The sequence below is a fragment of the Gorilla gorilla genome, chromosome 9 (genome assembly GCF_029281585.2).
Source record: "Gorilla gorilla gorilla isolate KB3781 chromosome 9, NHGRI_mGorGor1-v2.1_pri, whole genome shotgun sequence".
NCBI lineage: Eukaryota > Metazoa > Chordata > Mammalia > Primates > Hominidae > Gorilla > Gorilla gorilla.
In genome coordinates, this window is record NC_073233.2 from 111505834 (window position 1) to 111524396 (window position 18563).

The window sequence follows — 18563 nt, forward strand, 5'->3', positions numbered from 1 at the left end:
GCCTTGAACACACTCTATTATATTTTCCCGTATACTTCAGATAACTCGCCGCCTTCCCTTGGTGCCAGCTGGCTGCTATGCCACACTTCTAATCTAGTCATGTTAGGTTGTACCTTGCTTTACCTGCATTGCAGGTGGCATTCAGGCTAATGCTCCAGCTCACAGGCATCACCATTAGAGTTGTTTCCAAACAGAAGACAGAGTCCAAGACGGCCGAATAGGAACAGCTCTGGTCCGCAGCTCCCAGCGAGATTGACACAGAAGACGGGTGATTTCTGCATTTCCAACTGAGGTACCTGGTTCATCTCATTGGGACTGGTTGGACAGTGGGTGAAACTCACAGAGGCCAAGCCAAAGCAGGGCAGGGTGTAGCCTCACCCAGGAAGTGCAAGGGGTCAGGGTATTTCCTGTTCCTAGACAAGGGAAGCCATGACAAAATATGCCTGGAGGAATGGTACACCTCTGCCCAAATACTGCACTTTTCCCACAGTCTTAGCAACTGGCAGACCAGGGGATTCCCTCCCGTGCCTGGCTCAGTGAGTCCCATGCCCACGGAGCCTTGCTCACTGCTAGCGCAGCAGTCTGAGACTGACCTGTGAGGCTGCAGCCTGTTGCAGGGAGGGGTGTCCTCCATTGCTGAGGCTTGAGTAGGTAAACAAAGTGGCCAGGAAGCTCGAACTGGGTGGAGCCCACTACAGCTCAGCAAGGCCTACTGCCTGTAGAGATTCCACCTCTGAGAGCAGGGCATCACTGAACAAAGGCAGCAGACAACTTCTGCAGACTTAAATGTTGCTGTCTGACAGCTCTGAAGAGAACAGTGGTTCTCCCAGCATGGTGTTCAAGCTCTGAGAATGGACAGACTGCCTCCTCATGTAGGTCCCTGACCCCTGTGTGGCCTGACTGGGAGACACCTCCCAGTAGGGGCCGATAGACACCTCATACATTCAGGTGCCCCTCTGGGACGAAGCTTCTAGAGGAAGGGTCAGGCAGCAATATTTGCTGTTCTGTAATATTTGCTGTTCTGCAGCCTCTGCTGGTGATACCCAGGCAAACAGGTTCTGGAGTGGACCTCCAGCAAACTCCAACAGAACTGTAGCTGAGGGGCCTGACTGTTAGAAGGAAAACTAACAAATGGAAAGGAATAGCATTAACATCAACAAAAAAGTACATCCACACCAAACCCCCATCTGTAGGTCACCAAAATCAAAGACCAAAGGTAGATAAAACCACAAAGATGGGGAGAAACCAGAGCAGAAAAGCTGAAAATTCCAAAAAACCGGAATGCCTCTTCTCCTCCAAAAGATCGCAGTTCCTCGCTGGCAACGGAACAAAACTGGACGGAGAATGAGTTTGACGAGTTGACAGAAGTAGGCTTCAGAAGATCAGTAATAACAAACATCTCTGAGCTAAAGGAGCATGTTCTAACCCATTGCAAGGAAGCAAAAAACCTTGAAAAAAGGTTAGACGAATGGCTAACTAGAATAAACAGTGTAGAGAGGTTGTTAAATGAACTGATGGAGCTGAAAACCATAGCATGAGAATTTCCTGATGCATGTACAAGCTTCAGTAGCCAATTTGATCAAGTGGAAGAAAGGATATCAGCAACTGAAGATCAAATTAATGAAATAAAGCAAGAAGACAAGATTAGAGAAAAAAAGGGTGAAAAGAAATGAACAAAGCCTCTAAAAAATATGGGACTATGAAAAGACCAAATCTACATTTGATTGGTGTACCTAAAAGTGGCAGGGAGAATGGAACCAAGTTAGAAAACACTATTCAGGATATTATCCAGGAGAACTTCCCCAACCTAACAAAGCAGGCCAACATTCAAATTCAGGAAATACATAGAACACTACAAAGATACTCCTCGAGAAGAGCAACCCTAAGACACATAATTGTCAGATTCACAAAGGTTGAAATGAAGGAAAAAATGTTAAGGGTAGCCAGAGAGAAAGGTCTGGTTACCCACAAAGGGAAGCCCATCAGACTAACAGCTGATCTCTCAGCAGAAACCCTACAAGCCAGAAGAGAGTGGGGGTCAATATTCAACATTCTTAAAGAAAAGAATTTTCAACCCAGAATTTCATATTCAGCCAAACTAAGCTTCATAAGTGAAGGAGAAATAAAATCCTTTACAGACAAGCAAATGCTGACAGATTTTATCACCACCAGGCCTGCCTTACAAGAGCTCCTGAAGGAAGCACTAAACATGGAAAGGAAGAACCGGTACTAGCCACTGTAAAAACATACCAAATTGTAAAGACCATTGATGCTATGAAGAAACTGCATCAACTAACGAGCAAAATAACCAGCTAACATCATAATGACAGGATCAAATTCACACATAACAATATTAACCTTAAATGTAAATGGTCTAAATGCCCCAATTAAAAGACACAGACTGGCGAATTGGATAGAGTCACAACCCATCAGTTTGCTGTATTCAGGAGACCTATCTCATGTGCAGAGACACACACGGGCTCAAAATAAATGGATGGAGGAAGATCTATCAAGCAAATGGAAAGCAAAAAAAAGCAGGGGTTGCAATCCTAGACTCTGATAAAACAGACTTTAAACCAACAAAGATCAAAAGAGACCAAGAAGGGCATTACATAATGGTAAAGGGATCAACTCAACAAGAACAACTAACTATCCTAAATACATATGCACCCAATACAGGAGCACCCAGATTTATAAAGCAAGTCCTTAGAGACCTATAAAGAGACTTAGACTCCCACACAATAATGGGAGGCTTTAATACACCACTGTCAATATTAGACAGATCAATGAGACAGAAGGATAACAAGGATATCCAGGACTTGAACTCAGCTCTGCACCAAGCAGACCTAATAGACATCTACAGAATTCTCCACCCAAAATCAACAGAATACACATTCTTCTCAGCACCACATCGTGCTTATTCTAAAATTGACCACGTAATTAAAAGTAAAACACTCCTCAACAAATGTAAAAGAACAGAAATTATAACAAACTGTCTCTCAGACCACAGTGCAATCAATTTAGAACTCAAGATTAAGAAACTCACTCAAAACCGCTCAACTACATGAACACTGAACAACCTGCTTCTGAATGACTACTGGGTAAATAACAAAATGAAGGCAGAAATAAAGATGTTCTGTGAAACCAATAAGAACAAAGACACAACGTACCAGAATCTCTGGGACACATTTAAAGCAGTGTGTAGAGGGAAATTTATAGCACTAAATGCCAACAAGAGAAAGCAGGAAAGATCTAAAATTGATACCCTAACATCACAATTAGAAGAACTAGAGAAGCAAGAGCAAACAAATTCAAAAGCTAGCAGAAGGCAAGAAATAACTAAGATCAGAGAATAACTGAAGGAGATAGAGACACAAAACACCCTTCACAAAAAAAAAAAAAAAAAATCAATGAATCCAGGAGCTGGTTTTTTGAAAAGATCAACAAAATAGATAAACCGCTGGCCAGACTAATAAAGAAGAAAAGAGAGAAGAATCAAACAGACACAGTAAAAAATGATAAAGGGGATATCACCGCCAATCCCACAGAAACACAGACTACCATCAGAGAATATTATAAATGCCTCTATGGAAATAAACTACAAAATCTAGAAGAGGTGGATAAATTCCTGGACACATACACCCTCCCAAGACTAAACCAGGAAGAAGTTGAATTGCTGAATAGACCAATAACAGGCTCTGAAATTGAGGCAATAATTAATAGCCTACCAACCAAAAAAAGTCCAGGACCAGATGGATTCACTGCCGCATTCTACCAGAGGTACAAAGAGGAGCTGGTACCATTCCTTCTGAAACTATTCCAATCAACAGAAAAAGAGGGAATCCTCCCTAACTCATTTTATGAGGTATCCTGATACCAAAGCGTGGCAGAGACACAACAAAAAAAGAGGATTTTAGACAATATCGGTGATGAACATTGATGCAAAATCCTCAATTAAATACTGGCAAACCAAATTCAGCAGCACATCAAAAAGCTTATCCACCATGATCAAATCGGCTTCATCCCTGGGATGCAAGGCTGGTTCAACATATGCAAATCAATAAATGTAATCCATCACATAAACAGAGCCAGTGACAAAAACCACATGATTATCTCAATAGATGCAGAAAAGGCCTTGGTCAAAATTCAGCAGTGCTTCATGCTCAAAACTCTCAGCAAACTAGGTATTGATAGAACATATCTCAAAATAATAAGAGCTATTTATGACAAACCCACAGTCAGTATCACACTGAATGGGCAAAAACTGGAAGCACTCCCTTTGAAAACTGGCACAAGAAAAGGATGCCCCTCTCTCACCACTCCTATTCAACATAGTGTTGGAAGTTCTGGCCAGGGAAATCAGGCAAGAGAAAGAAATAAAGGGTATTCAATTAGGAAAAGAGGAAGTCAAATTGTCCTTGTTTGCAGATGACATTACTGTATATTTAGAAAACCCCATTGTCTCAGCCCAAAATCCCCTTAAGCTGATAAGCAACTTCAGCAAAGTCTCAGGATACAAAATCAATGTGCAGAAATCACAAGCATTCCTGTACACCAAAAACAGACAGAGAACCAAATCATGAGTGAACTCCCATTCACAATTGTCACAAACAGAATAAAATACCTAGGAATCCAACTTACAAGGGATGTGAAGGACCTCTTCAAGGGGAACTACAAACCACTGCTCAATGAAATAAAAGAGAACACAAACAAATGGAAGAACATTCCATGCTCATGGATAGGAGAATCAATATCGTGAAAATGGCCATACTCCCCAAGGTAATTTATAGATTCAATGCCATCCCCATCAAGCTACCAATGACTTTCTTCACAGAATTGGAAAAAACTACTTTAAAGTTCATATGGAAACAAAAAAGAGCCCACATGGCCAAGACAATCCTAAGCAAAAAGAACAAAGCTGGAGGCATCATGCTACCTGACTTCAAACTATACTACAAGGCTACAGTAACGAAACAGCATGGTACTGGTACCAAAACAGATATATAGGCCAATGGAACAGAACAGAGGCCTCAGAAGTAATGCCACATATCTACAACCATCTTTGATAAACCTGACAAAAACAAGCAAGGGGGAAAGGATTTCCTATTTAATAAACGGTGTTGGGAAAACTGGCTAGTCATATGTAGAAAGCTGAAACTGGATCCTTTCTTTACACCTTATACAAAAATTAACTCAAGATGGATTAAAGACTTAAATTATAAGACCTAAAACCATAAAAACCCTGGCAATACCATTCAGGACATAGACATTGGCAAGGACTTCATGACTAAAACACCAAAAGCAACGGCAACAAAAGCCAAAATAGACAAATAGGATCAATGAAACTGAAGAGCTTCTGCACAGCAAAAGAAACTACCATCATAGTGAACAGGCAACCTACAGAATGGGAGAAAATTTTTGCAATCTATCCATCTGACAAATGGCTAATATCCAGAATCCACAAAGAACTTCAATTTACGAGAAAAAAAAAAACCCCATCAAAAAGTAGGCAAAGGATATGAACAGACACTTCTCAAAAGAAGACATTTATGCAGTCAAAAGACACGTGAAAAAATGGTCATCATCACTGGTGATCAGAGAAATGCAAATCAAAACCACAATGAGATACCATCTCATGCCAGTTAGAATGGCGATCATTAAAAAGGAAACAACAGATGCTGGAGAGGATGTGGAGAAATAGGAACACTTTTACAATGTTGGTGGGAGTGTAAATTAGTTCAACCATTGTGGAAGACAGTGTGGTGATTCCTCCAGAATCTAGAACTAGAAATACCATTTGACCCAGCCATCCCATTACTGGGTATACATCTAAAGGATAATAAATCATACTACCATAAAGACACATGCACACATATGTTTATTGCGGCACTATTCACAATAGCAAAGACTTGGAACCAACCCAAATGTCCATCAATGATAGACTGGATTAAGAAAATGTGGCACATATACACCATGGAATACTATGCCACCATAAAAAATGATGAGTTCATGTCCTTTGTAGGGACATGGATGAAGCTGGAAACCATCATTCTCAGCAAACTATCGCAAGGACAAAACATCAAACACCACATGTTCTCACTCATAGGTGGGAATTGAACAGTGAGAACACATGGACACAGGAAGGGGAACATCACACACTGGGGCCTATCAGGGGGTTGGGGGGCTGGGGGAGGGATAGCATTAGGAGAAATATCTAATGTAAATGAGTTGATGGGTACAGCAAACCAACATGTCACATGTATACCTATGTAACAAACCTGCTTGTTGTGCACATGTACCCTATAACTTAAAGTGTGTGTGTGTGTGTGTGTGTATATATATATATATATATATATATATATATATATATATATAAAAGAGTTGTTTCCTCAGTCATAGCAAAAATACACTTTTACATATCAGTAAAAATTTCAGTGTATTCTTGTGTGCTCTCTCTTCCAACATGAATATGGGTAGACAAGGCATTTGTTTTAGAATAGTGTCTTATAAGTACTATATATGTGTTAGCTTAATAAAATATTGAGATAGTGAGTTATGGTTTAAGAAAAGACAATGGTAGTTGCAGTGTGTCAGGAAATGGAAGAAGAGTAAGAATATATAACCCTCTTTCCAATTCAGTTCCTTAGGCTCAGTGGTCTAAATATTAGTTGCTCCTATCAGCTAACATTTCCATTTGGAAGTGACTATACTGAAATGATTCTAATAAGTTTGGCTTTGAAATATTCATGACAAATATAACAAAAATGGCACAATGATATGATCCTATTGGGATATCGATTATTAGAAATATGGCAATTGTACTGAATAACTATATTTTATAAACCCTTGAGGGCCAGCTACTTGGGAGACAATTTAATAAGTAAAAGTAGAAGCAATATATGGATTCTCTCTCAGTGTCATCTGTATTTCCTTTAGGTTTTCAATCATATATATGAAAATAAACCCAACCTACAGCCCTAACCTAAACTGTCCAACACAGTAGACGTCAGCCACACATGGCTATGTAAATTAAAAAAAATTTAGTTCTTAATTGCACTTGCCACATTTCACATGTCAACAGTCACATATGGTGGCTACCATATTGGGCAGCACAGGTATTAGAACATTCCAACATTGCAGAAAAATCTATTGGATAGTGACAGACTGTACCTACAGCTAGGAACTCTATTAGGGCTCAGTTTGGGATTAATTATATCTAAACTTCTTCTAACAAAGGCGTGTAAATGCTAAACCAAAGAAGATAGGAAACAGAGGCAGTAATTATTTTCTCTATTGCCACATTTAAAAGAGATAAATTCTGCCATGAGGTGTTATTGTTCTCCATTATCATTAGTTTGGTGGGGTGAGATGAGAAGCCCATCCCAAATGCCTTTTGAATATATAAGATCCTTAGAGTAGGACGGATTCCAAGAGATCCACCCAGAATCATCTTATCTGAAGTTTATATAACTTTAAAAAGGGGTACTGAGAGTGAGTTACAAAGATTTTGCAGGATTCATGACTCATTTATGTGTAGCATCTACTTGGGTAACCTTCATTTTGCAGGAGTTAAACACTCAGCAGGAATGTACTTGTTAGAGACAATAACCACTGCTGCATCTTCAGGCAATGTGGAAACAGTTAACCTGATCCGCGGATAACAGAATTGGCAGTCGCTTCTTTTGCCATGTCCACCACAGATGGTTCTCAGGAGCTGGTTATTTGGTACTGATGATGCAGTTTGTGAGAGGAAGGCAACAGTTATCTAATGAACACCTCAAATGTCACAACAACATTTAAGACACAATAAGAAAAGTAAGTAATCTTTTTCCAATTTTACAGGTGGGAAACTGAGGCTCATAAATTTTCAGTAACACGGCCAGGGTCTCATAAGTAGAAAGTGATTGCAAAATTTGGGGGAAAAAAAAAAAGAGGCAGGGGTATGTTGCAGTGCCTCATGCCTGTAATCCCGGTGCTTTGAGAGGCTGAGGCAGGAGGATTGTTTGAGGCCAAGGGTTTAAGACTAGCCCGGGCAACATAGTGAGACCCCCTGTCTACAAAAAATTTAAAAACTAGCCAGGCATAATGATGCATGCCTGTATTCCCAGACACAAACTGAGGCAGGAGGATTGCTTGAACCCAGGAGGTCAAGGCTGCAGTGAGCTATAATTGCACCACTGCAGTCCAGCCTGGATGACAGAGCTCGACTCAGACACACACACACACACCCACCCCAAAAAAGAAAAGACAAAAAAAGGAAAAAAGGGAGGAGTAGGGGAGGCTTTTTTTTTTTCTCCATATCACACTATCTCCTAGAGGGAGAGAAGGGGCAGATCCTGATCTTGGGGAATTTTTCCTTAAGGATTCAGACCTCCTCGTTCTGCCATCAGTTATGCTATTTTGGAGCATCTTGTGTCAATAGAGTGAGGATAAGCATCTTTCGAAAGCTGAAGAGATAATACACATAAAAATGTTTTTCTGCACCATCCTATCCCCTGTCAACACTTGGCTCTAAACGGCAGAGGGTGCCAAACTGAAGCAGCTGTGTCACTGTTGTTTGGCTTGTTCACAGACACCCGTGTAAAAAAAAACAACTTGGAGAAATATTACTTCTCATTCCATCTGCCTTTCCTAACCTACCTTTTGTTGTATTCATTATTTTATGATTTTTTTAATGTTTAATTGACAAAGAATAATTGTATATGTTTATGGGGTGCAATGTGATGTTTCAATACATGAAAAGATCAAATCAGGCTAATTAGCATATTCATCACCTTTTCTTCTCTAAATCACAAATGAGTGTCCAAGGTCAATGCTCAGAGGCTTTCTGCTCTTCCTCGGAGGGCAAGCATCACATCTATGGCCGAGTTAGAGAAACGGCTAACTAGGGCGGCACAAAATCACAGAGATACAAGAAACAGAGGTGAACACAGTGACCTCATTTTTGATGCTCACAAGCTCCACAAATGCTCACATACAGCAACCACGATAGACATCACAGGAACAGAGGCTGCCTCCTCTTTGAAGCTTATTTTTTGAATCTCCTGTGGCAAGGACAATTTGACAAGCCTAACAGCAAGCACCAGCTCCTTTGTGTACTGTTCTATGCCTTTGTAACACACATTCTACCTCCAGATACTGAAGTCATTTTTATTTGAACCAGAATAATACACCAAACAGTTAGGCACAAGGCTGTCATAAATGTCAAAATTCGATAAAGTTTCTTAGAAATTTTTTTATAAGCTTAATTTTTGTCTCCTAGAGTCTGAGCCCAGAACTCTAGATATATATTTCATAAAACATGATTTTCCTTTCTGATTTGCTTTTGAAAGTTTGCTTTTAATGAACTCCTGTACAATTGCACGGTTCAGTATTACCCATGCGGCATGTGTTTGAAAAATTTCTGCTGAGCTGTAGCATGAGAAGATGTTGTATTATTCAGCAGCCAGTTGTTGTAATTCAGGCAGCTTTGTATAGTGAAAAATAGGAAGAGAAGTAATGAAATGCATAAGTAAAACAATAAATTATAATCTGTGCAAAAGCTAATTTGCTAATTTGCTATACAGTAAACGTAATATGTCTGGATCCTATTGAAGCATATTATGCAGTGTCTTGTGAAATCTTATTTGCAAAATTAATTTAAATGGTCTTGGAACAGAGATGAAGGACTGTAAACAAGGGTAGCAATAAATGGCAAAACTGTAAGAATCAGCATTCAGCCAGTTGAGAGGGAAGACTGTCAGTGCTGGCAGAGTGGAGAAGGCAGTGGGTGAGGAAATAGGTGGGAAGGGAGGGTTTGAGAGTTAACTGGAGGTCACCAAGAAGCCAACAGTGAGGTAGATTCTCAGCATTTCATTCTTTCCTATTCCCAAACACAACTGCCATCACTTTTTTGTTTCTTTTTAGAACAGGGAGAATGAAAACCCTTTCTCTGCCTTTCTCAAGCATACTCTATATAGGCTTCCTCTGGCTGTCCTTCAGTCACTGGATCTCAGCCTTACCCAGAACCCAGGGTAGGGGTTTGGTACACAATTCCTTTGGTAATCACACAGCCCTGCTAAGGATTTTTTTTTTTTTTTTTTTTTTTTTTTTTTTTTTTTTTGCTTAGGATTGGGATTGTGATGGTTGTGATGGTTAATACTGAGTATCAACTGGATTGGATTGAGGGACACAAAGTATTAATCCTGGGTGTGTCTCTGTGGGTGTTGCCAAAAGAGATTAACATTTGAGTCAGTGAGCTGGGGAAGGCAGATCCACACTTAATCTGATGGGCACAATCCAATCAGCTTCCAGCTAATATAAAGCAGGCAGAAAAATGTGAAAAGGAGAGATGGGCCTAGCCTCCCAGCCTGCATCTTTCTCCCATGCTGGATGCTTCCTGCCCTCAAACATTGGACTCCAAGTTCTTCAGTTTGGGGACACAGATTGGCTCTCCTTGCTGCGCAGCTTGCAGACAGCCTATTGTGGGGCCTTGTGGTCATTTAATACTTAATAAACTCATATATATCTATCCTATTAGTTCTGTCCCTCTAAGAGAACCCTAATATAGGTGTTAACTGGGACACTGGTTTTGTGCTTTGGTTTGACAAATATTTATGAGTATTTATAAATTTATACAAAACTTTTATTAAAAAATGTATACAAAACTGTATATGTGTTAGGCACTGTCTAGAGTCTAGGTTTACAACTGTCAACACAACACTGTCCCTATTCCCCAGTGTAGGGGGAATACAGGTGTTTACAATATACTCTAGGTTCCCTAGCCAAAGACAATCACTCTGTCCAGTCAGTCATCCTGCAAATTCATGCTTTCAGAATGAAAGGTGAAACACAGAGTTTCAAGAGTCTTTTATTGTGTGTGTGATTATGCCTCTGAGGGCAACAGGTAACCCAAGGGTGATACCCGGGGCCACTGCCATCCCGAGTTAGGCAAACCCAACATCACAGAATTAAGTAGATAGAGTCTCTCTATTTGATAAGTGGAGACTTAGAAAACTGAGACATCTTCAAGACATGAAAATTAATAGAAATATTTATTTTGTATCCCAAGAGGTCTAGAACCCAAATGTCCTCTATATATCCTGAAATGGCGGTCACACATGTGACCATCTTCCTCTACCGGATCTGCTAAAGGGTGGCTGTGGTGCATTCTAGAGCTCCAGGAAGGGGGACACACCAGAAATTCCAGACATCTAAGCAGCATGCAAATTGAGAGCACATTGGCATTAACAATTATCAAGCTTCATTAGAGAACTCTTGTTTTAAGCTCACTCTACTCCAGTCATTTTGTAGCCAGAGCAGGGCCTCATGCCTTGTAAAAACATAACCCAAGAGACACAATCACCTCAGGCAATATTTTGAATTAAATTACTGGAGATCACACAGCTCTAATTTGCCATAAACCATATGCCCTCTGTGCAGGAATTTTATGTGGTAAGGATTACGCCTATCATTTACAAAGACAGTTTATGGATTTTTTTAAAACCTAATTGACATATAGTTCAGCCACGCTGTAATCTACATTTTAATTTTTTATAGTCAAAGCTAGTGAACAGCTAAAATAGCCAAGGTCCATTCATGAGCAATTGTTAAATAAATAAATCCATCACTTTCTCAGCAAATGCTTAAATGAGCACAAGCTAAGTAGTGTATACACATGCTTTTGGCATCAGGTAGAGATCCCTTGAAAGATCTATCTAAGCAGTAGGACTGCATTTTCTTTTTTTCGTGGTGTCTTGGAAGGTAGAAGGCTTTCATTAAGGGTTCCTGTAACAAGTTTATTCTCCAGTCTTTATCAGAGAACTTCTCAGCAGCTACTAATGCTTCAGCACTTATGACTAGGTTCTCCTGAATGGAGAAGGTTGAGGTGGGCACAGGCTGAAGCAGAATCTTCATCATTGTCCCCCTTACTTTGGTATCATCTCCTAAATAACCTTTACCTGGGATGACAGCCCCAGAGAAAGCTGCACAAGCTGGGCAACAGGCAACTGGATGGCTAATGTGGTGGGCTGCTCTGCTCCTGGACTAGGGAAATGGGCAAGCAGGCGAGCTTGAAATTCTTCCATTCCTCACCTAATCTCTGAGGGAATGCTTCAGGTCGATGTATAAGAATTGTGGAGATAAGGGAAACTTTGTACATGGTTGGTGGGAATGTAAATTCATACAGCCACCATGGAAAACACTATGGCAGTTACTCAAAAATTAAAAACAGAACTACTATATGATCTAGCAACCCTGCTTCTGGGTGTTTATACAAAATACTTGAAATTGATATGTCAAAAAATATCTGTGCTCCCATGTTCATTGCAGCACTATTCATAATATCCAAGTTGGAATATTGAAACTTGGAACATTGGAACAATATATGGAACCAACCTAAGTGTCTGTCAACAGATAGAGAAAATGTGGTATATACACACAAGGAAATACTATTCAGCTTTAAAAGTGAAGGAAAATCTGTCATTCGTGACAACATAAATGGAATTGGAGAACATTATGCTGACTAAAGTAAACCAAGGCATAGAAAGACAAATACACTTTCTCATATGTGGAATGTAAAACAATCAAACTCAAAGAAGCAGAGAGTAGAATGGTGGTTATAGAAGCTGAGGGGATGAGGGCAATGGGGAGGTGATGGTCAGAAGGTAAAAAGCCTCAGAAAGGAGAAATAAGTTTTTTTCTTTGTAACATATTACACAGTATGGTGAATGTAGTAAATAATATACATTTTGAAATTGATAAGAAAAAATTGCAAATGTTCTCACCACAGGAAATATTTGAGGTGATAGATATGTTAATTAGCTTGATTTAATTATTTTACATTCTATTCATAAATTGTAACCTCACTTTGTATCCCATAAATATATACAACTATAATTTGTCAATTTACAACTAAGAATGAAAATTTTTAAAATAATTAAAAACTCCTGTTACTTTTTACAAAGTTTCAGTTACACAAGATGAGTAAGTTCTAGAGAGCTAATGCACAGCGTGGTGACTATGGTTAACACTGTATTTTATACTTGAAATATGCTAAGAGGGTAGAGCTTAAGAGTTCTGATCCCCCACCTCCCCACACAGAGAGGAAGAAAAGATGTTAACTATGTGAGTTGATTGATACTGTAATTAGCTTGACTGTGGTTTTAATTTCACAATGTATACATATACAAAACATCGAGTTGTATACCTTAAATACAATTTCTATTTGTCAATTATACCTCAATAAAACTGAAAAAATATTACTCTTGTTCATGCAGTAAATAAAAAGACTCAGTGACACATCACTTTCATATCCGTGTTCTCCATCTCTAAATTTGTTGTTGTCATTATAAAATAGAAGACTAAAAGAAGGGGCCAGGCACAGTGGCTCATGCCTGTAATCCCAGCACTTTGGGAGGCTCAGGCAGGTGGATCACTTAAGGTCAGGGGTTCGTGACCAGCCCGGCCAGCATGGCGAAACCCCATCTCTACTACAAATACAAAAATTAGCCAGGCCTGTGCCTATAGTCCCGCTACTCAGGAAGTTGAGGCAGGAGAATCACTTGACCCTGGGAGGCGGAGTTTGCAGTTAGCCAAAATCACGCCACTGCACTCCAACCTGTGCAAAACAGAGTGAGACTCCACCTCAAAAAAAAAAAAAAAAAAAAAAAAGAAGATGATTATTAAAAGAAGGGGAAATCAGAACAGAATTTCCACCTGATTAAATACTATTTTTTCTGGTCAAAAACATTTTCTGTATAGGAAATACAGTTTCTCTATTACGTCAATCTTACCCAATCTATGATCAATCTTAGTGCTGGAAACCCCCTACACATGCGGAATACCTTCTAAAGACTTTTCACACAGAAAATACAATACTGAACTATTAATAGAAAGGAATTACAGTTTTAGCTGTAATATGTAAAAAACTTGGAAGTTGTATTAAAGAAAAAATTATTCAGTGATATTTGCTAAAGCATATTAAAGAAGACCTTATTTAAGACCATTGAGATAGGCACGGGGCCACTGCAACAGGGTCTTGCAGTGGAGGAAAGAGATTGGACTCAACTGTGAACACAGCATGGGCAAAGCAGAAATTTATAGGCAGGGAGCAGGGTAGGGGCTAGTGGATGGAAATTACTAATAGGAAACATCTGTGATAAGGGGGACTCTGGCCAAATCAACTGAAAGTATCCTTACAGGGTTAACAAGAATTACACACCAGGGTCTGGACAGAAATATAGTTATAATTAAGCATTAAACAGGCTGCACTTTGACCCACTTCCTTGTAACTGAATCACGTAGCACTAGATACTGACCACTTACATCCCCATTGTTCCTACAGATAGGAATTCTGATGTTAGAGTCATAGGCTTTTGTTTAAGAATTGCTTAAGATGTTCTTTAGAACTGGAATTCCAATGGAATGACTGATGTCAACCAGTTTGAGGACCTCCACAGAGAAACTGAATCAGCATGACAATGTAGTTTTTTCATCTCTCAACCCATGACTTCACCCTGCACTCTGCAAACTGTACCACTCTGCCACACTTTGGCCCACCTAAAATTCCTATCCCAAATTTTTTTTAGGGAGGCAGTTTTGAGGTTTCCTCCTGTTTCTTCATTTGGCTGCCCTATGATTATTAAACCCTTTCTCTGCCGCAGTCCCCAGTGTCTCAGTATATTCACTTGCTGTGCATCAGGCAAATGAACCTATTATATGACCTAATAGGATTCTTGCTGAAGATATCCAGGATGATCAGATATTGGAGATAGGGGATTCTTGTTAAATTGACTTAGCAAGGATGGCTAAAACTGGATTTTACCAGGAAGTGCACAGATGGGCAAAGGTTCAGATGGCCAAGTAAATTTGGCCATCTAGGATTAAAGAGTCATTGCCAGTTGTCAACTCATCCTTACTACAAGAAAAAGCTGGACAAATTAAAAACAAATGACTTACCTTGGACACATCAGAGAACTGAATTTGCAGAGAAGACGGCCACCCTGAAATCTGTTGAGACAGGCATATCCAGAACATCACAGGAGAGGTCTGCTTACCTGGGGTAGAAGCGGCTAGAGGTGAAAACAGGTGGATGCACTTTAAATGGTAATTTTGGTGAATTGCTAAAGGCTGAGCGTGGATTACCTTGAGAGTAAGAAACACTTGGACACTTCAGTCTCACATTTATAGGCTTGCCCTTCAGGAAACCCACCAGGTTCTCCTAATAATGATTTGAGAAAATTCCCCTGCAGACCCGGCAAGGGGAGGGGAAGAGTAACCCTTGTGAAACAAGCCCAGAGTGTTCTTATAACGAAGCCCTACTCTCCTGGAGAAAGGACTTCAGTCAGATCTCTTTCTCTGTGATGACTCTCCCAGTTCTGCTCTTCTCAGTATATTGGCTTCATTATCAAGCCAGCTCTTTTCATAATGGCAAAGTAACCGCTGCAGTTCCAGCATTCACATCTACATCCTATGCAGACCAGAGGAAGAGTGTCTTCTCCACTAGCTCTCAAAGAGCAACAGAGTCTCTCCCTAATTAGCCCCCTGAAACTCTCCCTTATGTTTTATTGCAACAAATTGGGTCATAGTCCCATTTGGAACCAATCCTTCTGCCTGAGGGAATGTCATGCGTTGAGTTTCTTAGTTTGGACTTTTGGGAGTTAGGCTAGAGTTGGGGAATTACTTTTAAGGTGAGGGAAATATCTGAGCAAGTGTTCAGAAGCTTGCTCAAACTATTTCCCTCACCTTGAAAGTAACTCCCCAACTCTGGATGGGTGCAGTGGCTCATGCCTGTAATCCCAGCACTTTGGGAGGCTGAGGCAGGTGGATCACCTGAGGTAAGTATGTCAAGACCAGCCAGGCCAACATGGTGAAACCCCATCTCTATTGATAATACAAAAAATTAGCCAGGCATGATGGCAGGCACCTATAATCTCAGCTACTGGGGAGGATGAGGCAGGAGAATCACTTGAGCCCGGGAGGTGAAGCTTGCAGTGAGCTGAGATCACACTACTGCACTCCAGCCTGGGCAACAGAGGGAGACTCAGTGTCAAAAAAAAAAAAAAAAAAAGTAATTCCCCAACTCATTCACTCACCTCTTCTCTCCGTCACCACATTCTCTCACTCTCTCTCTCTTTTTTTTAGGTTTTTCCAAGAATATGTAAAATGAGACTTGGAGTTTAATTAAAATCAGAACAGGGATACATTAAACAAACAAACAAAAAATACTTTTCTGATTATCAATTCTTGAGACTCAAAGCATCCCCCAAAACATTGGATATCCAGCTTATTCCCGAGAGACATCAACCATCACAAAATGTTTTCATTCTGAACTATTCACATTTTTGTAGCAGAAAACAGAACAAAGTTCTGCAGACATCCTTTCTCTCTTCTTTCTAAAATGTATTCACAAACAGGGTATTTTCATAGTTCAAAAGAAAAACAGGTTTCTTTCTTGGCCAAATGGCCTTCTACTCTCACCCTGGGATCTGATTTCTTAATAAGAAAGTTCAGGGCACCAAATCCAGCCAGAAATTCCCAGGACACCATTGGCTACTTAACTATGAGGTGATGGATGCTTTAGTCTTTCTATGAGGGGAGTCATTCTCCCAGGATTATTATGTCAGTCGATAGTCCCTGGAGACGTAGGTGGGAAGGAGGGTGAATGCAAAAGCTAAAGGGTCAGAGAAAAGAATGAGGCTTTTATGAACAACTCATAGCAAGGCAGAATGGTCCAGTTTATAAACCACCCACTGCAGACTCCAAGCATGCACACCCAAAAACTAGAGGGGAAAGGAAAGAGTTCCTGGGGGACGAGGGGATACAAAACATGGTGACATAGAACAGCAGGCTCGCCTATGAACATTTCTCACCTTGCTAACACTGGAAGATGTTTAACTAAAAGGTTGCTGTTCAAAATTGTACTGAAAACGTATCTAAAAATAGGTCTGTCATCATCTTAAAAATAAAAGGTCACTTCTCAGATAAGAGGAGAGACAGATGTTCTCATATACCAACACTTGAGGTATATTTGATGTAAATTTGAAAAATGGCCTGGTAGAGAGAAAGGAAAGAAAGGAAAGAGGAAGACAGTGAGGGAGGTAGGGAGGGAAATTCAGAGTACAATAGGAAAGGCAAGAAAACTGGTAGGAACACATTTTTTAAGCCCGTGCTTATCTATCCCAGCAGCCAAACAAAGCAGATCCAGAAAGGAAAAAAATGCAGTTTTTTTTCTAAGAACATTCTGAAAATCAGCTTCAAACTCAAAACATAAGAAACTGCAATCTGAGAACAACTATCACAAGGCTCACTGGACTTAAACATGACGACTGAGACTGGGCACTCAAATGGGTCAACGCTCTTCAGAGGTCATTCTTAGGCGTTATCTGACACAATACTATGATCAGGCCTTACCCCCCAAGTAAAGGCTAAAGTGACTCTATTACTTGGTACGGACCTGCTCTAGAAGCAGACAAAATCACCTCGCTTTCTTGAAGTACAAGAGGACTCTGCCAGCAACAAGATGCAAGCAAGAAGGAGTGGCAGAAGAAGAACAAAACTGGTTACCAAAGGCTCTTTTCTGATGCACAGTGTTAAACATACCTGCACAAATGCTCTAAGTAAAAGAACGGGAAGATGAACTATAATACCAAAGACAGAAGACATTCCTTCTCGAGGAAAGAAGGGAAGGGGGCCTCAAAACAGTGTCACAGGGTAATGCTACCAGAGTTGGCCAAACTGTGCTCTGTTCCGAGGGACAAATACCTCAAGGTGAAAGGGAAAGCAGCTCTCTTTTTACCATTTCCCCTTGCTGGCTTTAAAGACCCCAAGCCCAGACTCTTGCAACACTGAACCATAGGTGGGATGCAGGGAGGAGAGACAGAGGGTAAGGAACATGAATGGTGTTAGGCCCACAAAGCTTCTGTATCCCTTTCCCAGACTTCCCAGCCAGGCAGTTGTTGGTCGTTGATATTTGATTTGGGACAAAATTGCAAGGTATGAGGGTGGCTCTCAAAAAAACAACTAGGAAAGCCAGAGTTTAACTGTTTTCCTCTAAACTGAGCTCTACAGAAATACACCAAGAGCCTTCAATCTAACCTGTTTAAGTGGGAAGGGGAACAGGAGACATTTAAAGGCTTAGCTCTAGAATCACCTCCTTCAGGATCATTTCCCCTACACACAGATTGCTTCAGGTGCTCTTCTCCTTCCTGTTCCTCCATTGTAGCACTTGACAGTGTTACATGGTTGGTGGTTTGTGTGTTTCTTTTTCTCCTAGTTGTTTATGCTACTGAATTAGCAGCATGTAGTGCAGTCACACTTACTAAATGCTCCACATTTATGTGTTGAAGATAATTGGTGAAATGAAATAACTTTAGCTTTAATGGTGGAAGCCTTGCTTGAGGCTTACTGGAATTATTGCATCTGATCAGAAGTAGCCATTGACTCAGAATCATTTTATATAAATCCTTCCCATTCCTCTCTTTCTCTTGTCTTCCACCTCCCCTTCCTCCTCTATTACACGCAATGTATATCGGAAAATTCTAAGCACATCTGACTACGATATTCAAGAGAGTTGACCATAGAAT

General features: G+C 40.3%; 1 long non-coding RNA gene across 1 annotated transcript in view; it reads right to left on the reverse strand.

The window, feature by feature from the left end:
* LOC129525486 (uncharacterized) overlaps positions 1 to 15666 on the reverse strand; it is a 73339-nt gene extending 57673 nt beyond the window's left edge. Inside the window, exons 1-2 of the long non-coding RNA XR_010129185.1 lie at positions 15124 to 15666; positions 14938 to 15035 (exon numbers count right to left, since the gene is read on the reverse strand). This is a non-coding gene — a long non-coding RNA (uncharacterized lncRNA). The remainder of the gene's footprint in view (positions 1 to 14937; positions 15036 to 15123) is intronic.
* Between the last annotated feature and the right edge of the window lie 2897 nt (positions 15667 to 18563).